This window comes from Pteropus medius, unplaced genomic scaffold (genome assembly GCF_902729225.1).
Source record: "Pteropus medius unplaced genomic scaffold, Ma_sr-lr_union100, whole genome shotgun sequence".
Classification (NCBI taxonomy): domain Eukaryota; kingdom Metazoa; phylum Chordata; class Mammalia; order Chiroptera; family Pteropodidae; genus Pteropus; species Pteropus medius.
The window spans coordinates 2,334,566-2,343,965 of record NW_024344377.1 but is presented as its reverse complement, the minus strand read 5'-3'; the positions used below and the strand labels follow the sequence as shown (position 1 = coordinate 2,343,965).

General features: G+C 43.5%; 1 pseudogene; it reads left to right on the top strand.

Annotated features, from left to right (window-relative positions):
- The first annotated feature begins 8,929 nt into the window (after positions 1-8,929).
- Positions 8,930-9,050, top strand: LOC120608913 (uncharacterized; annotated as a pseudogene).
- Positions 9,051-9,400: the final 350 nt, after the last annotated feature.

The following is a 9,400-nucleotide window of genomic DNA, read 5'->3' as shown; positions in this document are numbered from 1 at the left end:
CGGGGCCCCAGGACTTACTGAGCTGTGCATTTCAGCCCCGTCCTGTTCGACTTTCTGATTCATGCTGCAAATGAGCCCATCGCTTCATTTATTTCACAAATACTATTGAGCCCACACTCTGTGCCACTCACGCCCTAGACAAAAGCTTAGCAAACCAGTGGATGAGATCAAGCTGGAGGGGCCGAGACGAGTTCTGATGGGGGCAGCTAAAACCACCACATATTTAATAAAGAGAGCCAGGGCCGAGTTAGCATATCGGCAAGCCCAACGGATTGTTTGGGGGGCCTAAGGAATGAGAAATGATAGTAAATGCTAATTCTGTCTACTTCCAGGAAACTGCCAGTCTGAATTAGAAGAAAGTCTGAATAAGTAATTATTTTTAATGACAAGTAGTTTAATAACTCTCAAGTACTAAAATAATTCATACTTTGCTAACATCACTGCCACATAGAACGCCTTTAGGAAATGCTTTAGGAAAACTGTAATCTGATTTGTAGCTAATGTATCAATCGGCTAGCAATAAATTTTGTTTTTATGCTGCTGAAGCCCTTGCCTTCTTCAGTAGACTAAGCATTCTCTTCACGATAGTGTTTACAGTATTAATTTGCTTTGTGGTCAAGTATCCGGAAAAGAGCAAGAGCTTCTGAGTCAGGCCGACACGTGTTCAAGTCCTAGTCTGGCTGCTGTCCAGAGATATAAATCAGGGGATTACTCAATATTTGAGTCTTAGTTTCCTGCATGGTAAAATGGGTACAAATAATATCCGTCTCAAAGAATTACTAAAATTAAATCACCGTAATTGGTTCGTAATCCGCATTGAGCGTTCTCGTGATGCATGGTAGCTATTACTAGTTGCAGACACTACGGCTCGGAGTTCAGCCCTGAGTGCTGGGCGAGGTCTTTCTGAAATTCCAAAGACAGTATTCAATATAGAGTTCTGAGTGATGAAAGAAAAATAAGATCAACAAGGGGCCATAAAACCTATCAGGGGATGGTCGTCAAAGAGAACTTGTGTCAGTTACTAGAGTCCTGACTACATCAGCCTGTCACCACCACCCCTAGCCGGGGAGCCACCTGGAGCATGGATGGCCCATGTAAGGCACAGCTGTTGAATGTCTTGCCAGGACTCACAGTCAAGGTCGCAGGCAGGCCTCTCCCCAACGATGTTCTGAGCACTGCCTACGGAGGTGAGCCCCACCCGGACTCCTGCCGCTGCCTAAGGTCTTCTCCCTTTGAAGGGGCTAGAGAAGGCTCCCAACCTGAGAGCAATGAGGCAGCCTTGGCTCTGGATTCAAATCGCAAGGACAAGAGAGCCACCTCCCACAGGCATCACGGCACCGAACCTGTCTTACCAATGACATGTGGCACCCTTCCTGGTTAGAAATGGGAAGATTAAGAAGAAAAAAAAACATACTTTTTGTTGTTGTTTTTAAAGGAAGGCAGTCAAAGTTCTATTGGACAGGATCTTGGGGGCATTCTGGCATCAGTTTCTAAATTTTTATTTTTGTAATCATGTCAACATATGCATTGGGAATCTAAAATGTGCAGGGGATGGTGCTAGGCTGAGGGAGGGAGGGAAGGAGGGGAAGAGAAGGGGGAGGGGAGGGGAGGGAGCGTGTGAGCACATGCACATGAGTGCATGAGCATAACCTGTACCCTCAAGGGGCTTCCCACCTTCCTGGGAGATGGGACAAACCCATGAGGAGAGTGTAACAAGGATCCACAGATGGTGGATAGGCATGGGTCAGCCATTTTGAGTTTTTGTGTTAATCCAATATCTCTCGGGATGGGAAAGCAGCCTATAAAACGAGTGGTCCCTTCTCAACAACTGACCAGCACCTGCCTTATACTAGGTGCAGGTGTGGTCACTTTGGCCACGATGATTCCTAGTTAGTCCTGGATGCCAGAGAACAACTCCAGGTTGTCACGCTCAGAAGCTTCTCACATTTGGAGGAGTCTGTGGGAAGGTTGGGGTGGGGGCTGAGGGATAGTACCAGATCATGGGAGCACAAGATAAATTACTGTTGCTTAGATTTGTTTTTTATTTTAACTAATGATAGAACATGAATTTTTTTTTTTTTTTTTTTTTTAGAGAAAGAAGCATGAGTTTCAAAAGGCACAGGAATTATTGCCCTCACTCAGGAACTCTTTGAGGCAGAAAGCAAGTCATGGTGCCTGCAGGAAGATCTCGGCATTCGACGAACATCAATTGAATGGATGAATGAACGAGTGAGTAAATAAATGTAATGCACAGATTTCAGATATCCCGTGTGTTCGGGTATCCAGAGAGAGGGTCACGTGGAGAGAGGGGGTCCCGTCTGAATTTGCCTCTGAAGATAACAACCTATGTGGAGGTGATGGGAAGGGCAGGGATCCCCTCTGACAAGCCAGTCCATTTGTTCCCAGTCTACAGACAACATCTCAGAGCTGAGTCGTGAGGTCCTTGTCCCGACAAATGGCAAGAGAAACAGAAGAATGGGAAGAACCAAGGAGTCAGAGTCTTCCATGTGTACCTCAGGGACGGAGAGATCGGCAGGGGCAGCGAATGTCCCAGCCAGGGACGAGTCCAGAATACAAAGAGTGCGAAGCAGGACGTCACAGAGAGGAATTCTGCCCCTTGGAGGTTCTCAGCCTAGGAAGGTCACACTCCTCGGTTTTGTGGTAACAGAATTTAAAACAAACTCTTTCTTCCACTTAGGGAGTTGGGCCCTGAGCAAAAGCAACATAGATGGTCATCAGGACCAACGTCTAAACACCACTTGAGAAAGGGCCACGCTCGGCACATGCGTTCCCGGGTCCTGGAGAGTTCGCAGGCATCACTGAGTCTGACCGAAGAGGCAGACTCATTCACAAGGTCCCCGTGTGCAAACGCGGAGCTCAGCGCAGGCCCCCTGTTGGCTGAACGATGCCAGCTCTTGACAATCGCCTTGTACCTCCCCCAAGACGTATGATCTGGAGCAGCTGATGTAGAAGGTACAAGCAGAGGAGAAGCTGGACATGACCTTGGACGCTGCCCAGGCCACGAGGTGGAGAGCTTTGGGCGGGCAAACAAAAGAGTGTGTTAATGACACTTGGCAGAGAGCTGAGGGCATCATGCATGACAGAAATGGCCTGACGGGAGAGCAAACGAGAAGTGACCCCCAAACCAGGCTGTCCCTCAGGATACCCCGGGGACTGGTTAAAAATAGAGATTCCAGGCTTCGCTAAGGGGCTCTGCTTCTGCGTGGCTGGTGTGGGACCCACGGCAGGCATTTACGCACGTGCCACAGGTTGCTCCTCACAGGGCTGGTTCTCTGCCCAGAATGGGAAGAACTGGGGTGGAGAGAGAAAGGCGGCTCTCACGGGACTGGAGGCAACAATCTCTCCATTGGGGGCGGGGAGGGGGAGAGGGGAGGCTGAGCCTGGAGGCCCTGTGAGCCCCTGCCCCTTAATCCTCTATGATCCAAAGCTGTAACCAAATGCTACACATCCCACGATGCACAGCAGCCCCCACCACAAAGTCATGCTTCTGCCATCCTTTCTAGGCCTTTCATTAAAAAGCGAAGGAGAGAAGTCAGCTAGCACACGAACGTCTTAGCATAAAGGTGTTTCATTCACTTTTCTCCGGCCTGGACGAGCCCCGGGAGTAGGTGGCACTCATACGGCAGAGCTGGGGCTCAGCCACCGAGGGACAGGCCAGCGTGCGTGGGTCACACGTTTGTTCACAGACCACAGTTGGCCCCCAGAATGCTTAGACATTTTGACTCTGGAAAACTGATGAAAGTGGTTTTGTTTCCCTGCAGACATGGCTAAGGAAAATAGAAATACCCACATGTCAGCAAGACTAGAGGTCATGGTGACTTTGGACGACTTTCTAATCTGTTCGTCAAAGTGCCTTCCTGCCAAGAAAGGTGAAGCCTTAAAAAACACCAAAAAACCATTTTTTTATATTTTTTAATGATGACGAAGAAAAAAGTTAACCTAGAGCAAAAAGCATTTTATAAAGCATTTGTCAAATAAAGGAAGAAAGTCAGTCCGGGCCTACAGGATCTCACCAGCGGCTTGCTGAGCAGTGCAGGGCAGCGGAAGTCATGTGACACCAGCCGTGTGTGCGCCGCCATTGGCCCCATGGCGCTCCTGCAGGCTGGGAGCTTGCTTCCTGTTTCTCATCACCCCAGCGTTCTCCTCGCGAGCAGTCCCAAGAAAGGGGGTGCCAAGCAAAAAGAACGCCCTGTCGGGAAGAAGACACTGGATCCTCCTTCTGTCCCCCGCCATCTGTGAACAGCAGAGCCAGAAACGCCACGCCCGGTGTCGTGGGTAAGCCCTCCAAGTCAGCTCTTCTCCTCCTGGCTTGCTGATCTAGGGCTGAACCAGTCCTCGTCGTGGGGGTCTGTCCCGTGCAGTGCAGGATACTGAGCAGCATCTCTGGCCTCTACCCACTAAACACCAGTAGCACCACTCCCTCCCAGTTATGACAACCAAAAATGTCTCCAGATGTTGCCTGATGTCCTGGCAACGGGGGCGGCGGGGGGCGGGGGGGGGAATCTTCCCCAGTAGAGAACCATTTGTGTCTAGGGCTGGAGCAGTCTGCCATTCTGCCCGACTTCTGGGCTGCAGTGGTCAAGGAGAACTTTCTGCTTTGGAAACCGGATGGGAAAATCACTTAACTAAACACTAACTATCCACTATATATATATATATATATATTCTACATACACACACACACACACACACACACATATACTTTTTTTTTTTTACTCCCAACAAAAAGACAGTTCAGTTTAGTATGGCAATGAAGAATATAAAATGTAGCCTGGCGATGGGGTTTCTAAGCCAGATTTGGCCTCCCTAGCTTCAAAGATCGTGAAACCTCTCATTTGTACTCCACAAAGCAGCAATTTCTCACAAGGATATGTTCCTTTGACTCTCTTTTAAAAGTCAAGTACAGCTTGGCAACCACAGAGTACAGAAAATATAGGCTTTCTGCAAGAAGCAATTATTCAAAACCCAAAGACCAAAAAAAAAAAAAAAGAAAAAAAGAAAAGCCTGTCAAATCGTGTCAGTTACAACACATAAGACAACTGGATTCCTTCACTTAGAAGCAATGGAACAACGGTCTCGGTTTGTTTGTACTTGCTGACTTTGATTATTTCTTAGAGGTATAACCCAAGCTGTCTAAAACTGTTGACACTGGGCTACTGACCTTTTAATGTAAAAACAAGAAGGTCCAGGTTTAGCATTTAGGCTTTTACTTTAAATGTTCACCAATCATTACATCCTTAAATAGACCTTGTGCTGGAATGTACCAAAATCTGCCTCCTGTATCACTTACAGGGACTGCAGAAGCCACGAGAAAATGGAACACTTCAGCAATGGTAAGATTTTTCTGGGTTGGCATAGGAAAACTCAGTTCATGGAATATAAATCAGCAACCCCACACTCTAATTTCCACCCTTCACATGTAGTGTGATTATACACGTGTGCTGTACGAGCTTCAAGTCAAAACCCGGGGTTTGTTTGCCAGAAGGAAGCCAAACCTTCAATTCCGTGGTTAATGCCACCGAAGGATATAATTACACAGCTAATATCGTCTTTCTACTAAAGAAGAGGAAAAGGGATCGATCCTCGTGGCCAGTGTTCATGTGAATTAACCATTTTAGGTTTATGTCCAAGGCTAATATCAAATCCCTAAGGAATTCATAATCAAACTTTCACGAGTGAAAAGCTAAGCAACCGATAGTAACATTAACGTGTTTATAATGTATCTTCTTCAGTGTATTAAATGTCAACTTCAGAAATGTTCTGCCTCCAATGTTATTAAAGGGATTTTGCTTAAAATAAACCAATTTTAATTGTAACCTTCATGTACACGGCAGAATCGGGAGAGTTCAGGCATTTGGTGAACTGTTGGCTTTCTTCATTGGGTCGCAAGGAATCAATATTAGCATTTTTAACTGAAAGCAGGCACAGAAACTATTTCATTAGAAGGCCCAAATGGGATATTTACTGGCAAGTCTGGGGTATGTGGTATTTGCTTTCCAATGCAAAAACTAATTCCCGAAGAGCAAATTAGGCATTTAGAATTATAGGAAGCTTCAAAAATGGATCACATCAGATCTTTCGGTCCACTAATATCCTACTATGTCACTATCACACAAATAAATGTGCTTAAAAACTGAGAACTGAGAAGATTGTTCCAAATGAGCAGTTTCTTATGAAAAACCGTCCCCGTTAAGACGTTCTCGGTCTGAGGCACCCTAGCACTTTACTTTCTTACTCTTGGTCACTGCCGTCACACAGGCTGACGCTAACATGCCTAAGCATAACTTTATCCATGTGTGAGCCCACAAAAACATGTTTCTTAAAAAGCTAAACATGGAGTTACCATATGACTCAGCAATTGCGCCCCTAGGTGTGTATCCAAGAGAAATAAAAACGTATTTACCTAAGACTTGTACATGAATAGTCATCACAGCATTATTCATAGTAGCCAAGAACAGAAAGCAGTCCAAATGTCCATCAACTGAGGGACAAATAAAGAAATCATGGCCTATCTATACACTGGAATATTATTCAGGTACAAAAAGAAGCGAATGCCTGATACTTGTTACTATGTGGGTGAACCTCAGAAAACCTTATGCTGAGTGAAAGAAGCCAGTCGCGAAAGGCCACCACCTAGTCTAGCTTGGTTCCGTTTACATGAGATGTCCAAAAAAAATATGGGTCCAAGTATAAATAATTTCCCCAAAATATAAGTGATTCACTCCTATGTAAATTTAGCACCACGCCTATATACTTGATGATTATATCTAAATTCACTTCCTTAAATACATTACTTTCTTGTAGCGAAGTGAGACCTGCAAGCACGTTTACCAGACTCTACCGAACAAGGCACTGACTTCCAATGCGAAACTTCAAATATTGCAGCAAAAAATGAAAACGAACTCTTCTTAAAGAGATAACAACACCATTAACTTTTATCTTCTAGAATGTTTGCTCCAAATTCTAACTACTATTCCTTAAACTTCTCAACTGGGGACTCTTCTTCAACGACATGAGAAGAAATGAGACGTTAAGCATTTCAAAGTCTCCCTGAATTATCAAAGAACCAAAAATAAATCCCAAATTGCTTTTTAAGTGTGAAATGTGTTTTTTCCCCCACTCTTGGTTAAAAAATGACTGCAGAAATTGTACTCAGATTTTCCAAGCTATAAATCTCTCTCAAGCGAGGACTAGGTAAAGGTATTTTAGCCCTGAAGAACATCTTTGTCAGAAAAACTTCACTGAAGGAATCGGGGGGTTGTGATGGCCATCTGTGTGTCACCTTGGCTGCAGATGTCATTGTTGGAAACCAGAAGTGGTAATGTAAGATCATTAACAAAGAAACAAAAAAGAAAGAAACAAACAAAAACTTAGAAAAATGCACTCAATCTAATCAAGTCCAACAAAAGCAATATGCGTCAAGTCTATTGATTTAAATGCTTTGGCTCAGTGATTCTGTTTTTAGGAATTTATCCTAAAGAAAAGCAAACCACTGCAATGTGATTTATAACAGCAAAAGACTTGAGGCAACCTCAACGTGGAGCAAAAGGGATTGGTTCATTAAATTATGTTACAGCCTTTTGATGGAATGTTACATCTCCATAAAAATGAACTATAAGAGACGTGGAAATTGTGCTTACAATATAATATTAATGGAGAAAGGATAAAAATATATGTATACTATAATAATTAAGCAAGTAAATGTATGTATATGAAAAAGGACTAGAAGGAGTAACATGAAAGTACAGATTATTGTTCCAGCATGGCGGGCCTACTCACCTCCTCCATGCTCTCAAATCGCTGAAATGTTTTCACTTTCATCCTCGACACAGCAAGGAGTCTGTCTGCAATGGTTAATTCGATGTGCCAACTTGTCTAGACATGGTATCCAGATACTTGGTCGAACATTATTCTAGACGTTTCTGTGAAGGTATTTTTTAGAGGAGAACATTTTCATCAATAGCCTTTGGGTAAAGCAGATTACCCTCCGTATTGTGGTGGATCTCATCCAATCAGTTGAAATATTAACAGAAAAAAAGACCAATGTCCCCCTAGCAAGAGGGAACTCTGCCAGCAGGTGGCCTTTAGACTCAAGCTGCAATATCAGCTCTTCCCTGGGGCTCCAAACTGCCAGCCTGCCCTGCACATTTTGGACTTGCCAGTCTCTACAGTCACGTGAGCCAGTTTTTTAAAATTAATCAACTTCCCTCTCATCTTCTCTCTCATACACACACACACACACACACACACACAGATATAAGATTTACACACACACACACAGACATACACAGATATAAGATTTATATGGAGAGTGGAAGTTAAAGTAATTACTGTGACTTCATATTGAATCAGTAAGTCACTCGTAGATATAAAAGTTGTGATGTCACTGGAGAACATAACAGGCAATTTCATTGATGTCCTCAGGTGTGCAGTGAAGGATCTCAGGTCAGGTGAACCAGGTATATATATAAATGATACTGTACATCCGTATTACATATGTACACATACAGTACCTATAGAGCACATATATTGCATACACATATATACTTGATGATTATATCTAGAAATAAAGTAGAGATCGAGGGGGGAAGAAAGAGAGAAAGAGAGAGGGATCCTATTGGCTGTTCCTCCGCTGAACTCTGACACAGCGTCCTACTTCCATAAATGTTCCATGTGGTGTCACAGGGCGCGAAGGAGACATTCTGAGGACATTTGTAAATGAGGGAGAAGGGGGCGAACTACTCTTGGGTGCTGGAATGGAGCCCTATTAGACCAGTTGTTCAGATCCTAAATTCATATAAACTCAAATACATGCAAAATTGTCAAATTTACAAACTCACAGAGCTCCCATCTCTTTAAATGTGAATGTTTTGTTAGAACTTAAATGTTTATTAAAAAATAATTTTGCATCTACGGCCATGCCACCCTGAACACGCCTGGCATCTCGTCTGATCGCGGAAGCTAAGCAGGGTCGGGCCTGGTTAGTACTTAGATGGGTGACCACCGAGGAAGACCAGGTACTGTAGGCGTAAAAAGTAAAAAATAAAATAATAAAATAAAATAAAATAAAATAAAATAAAATAAAATAAAATAAAATAAAATAAAATAAAATAAAATAAAATAAAATAAAATAAATTTTTTCCATTTCACTTCATATGCCTGGTTCCCCTGATCTAAAATCCTTCACTACACACCTGAGGACACCAGTGAAGTTGCTCCTTATGTCCCGCAGTGACATTACATCTTTTATATTTACAAATGACTTACTGATTCAATATGAAGTCACAGCAGTTACTTTGATTTTCATTTTCTATATAAACATCTAGAGTATAAAAACAATATGTCCATTGTTTCTCTAATGCGGGATTAATATTTAGTC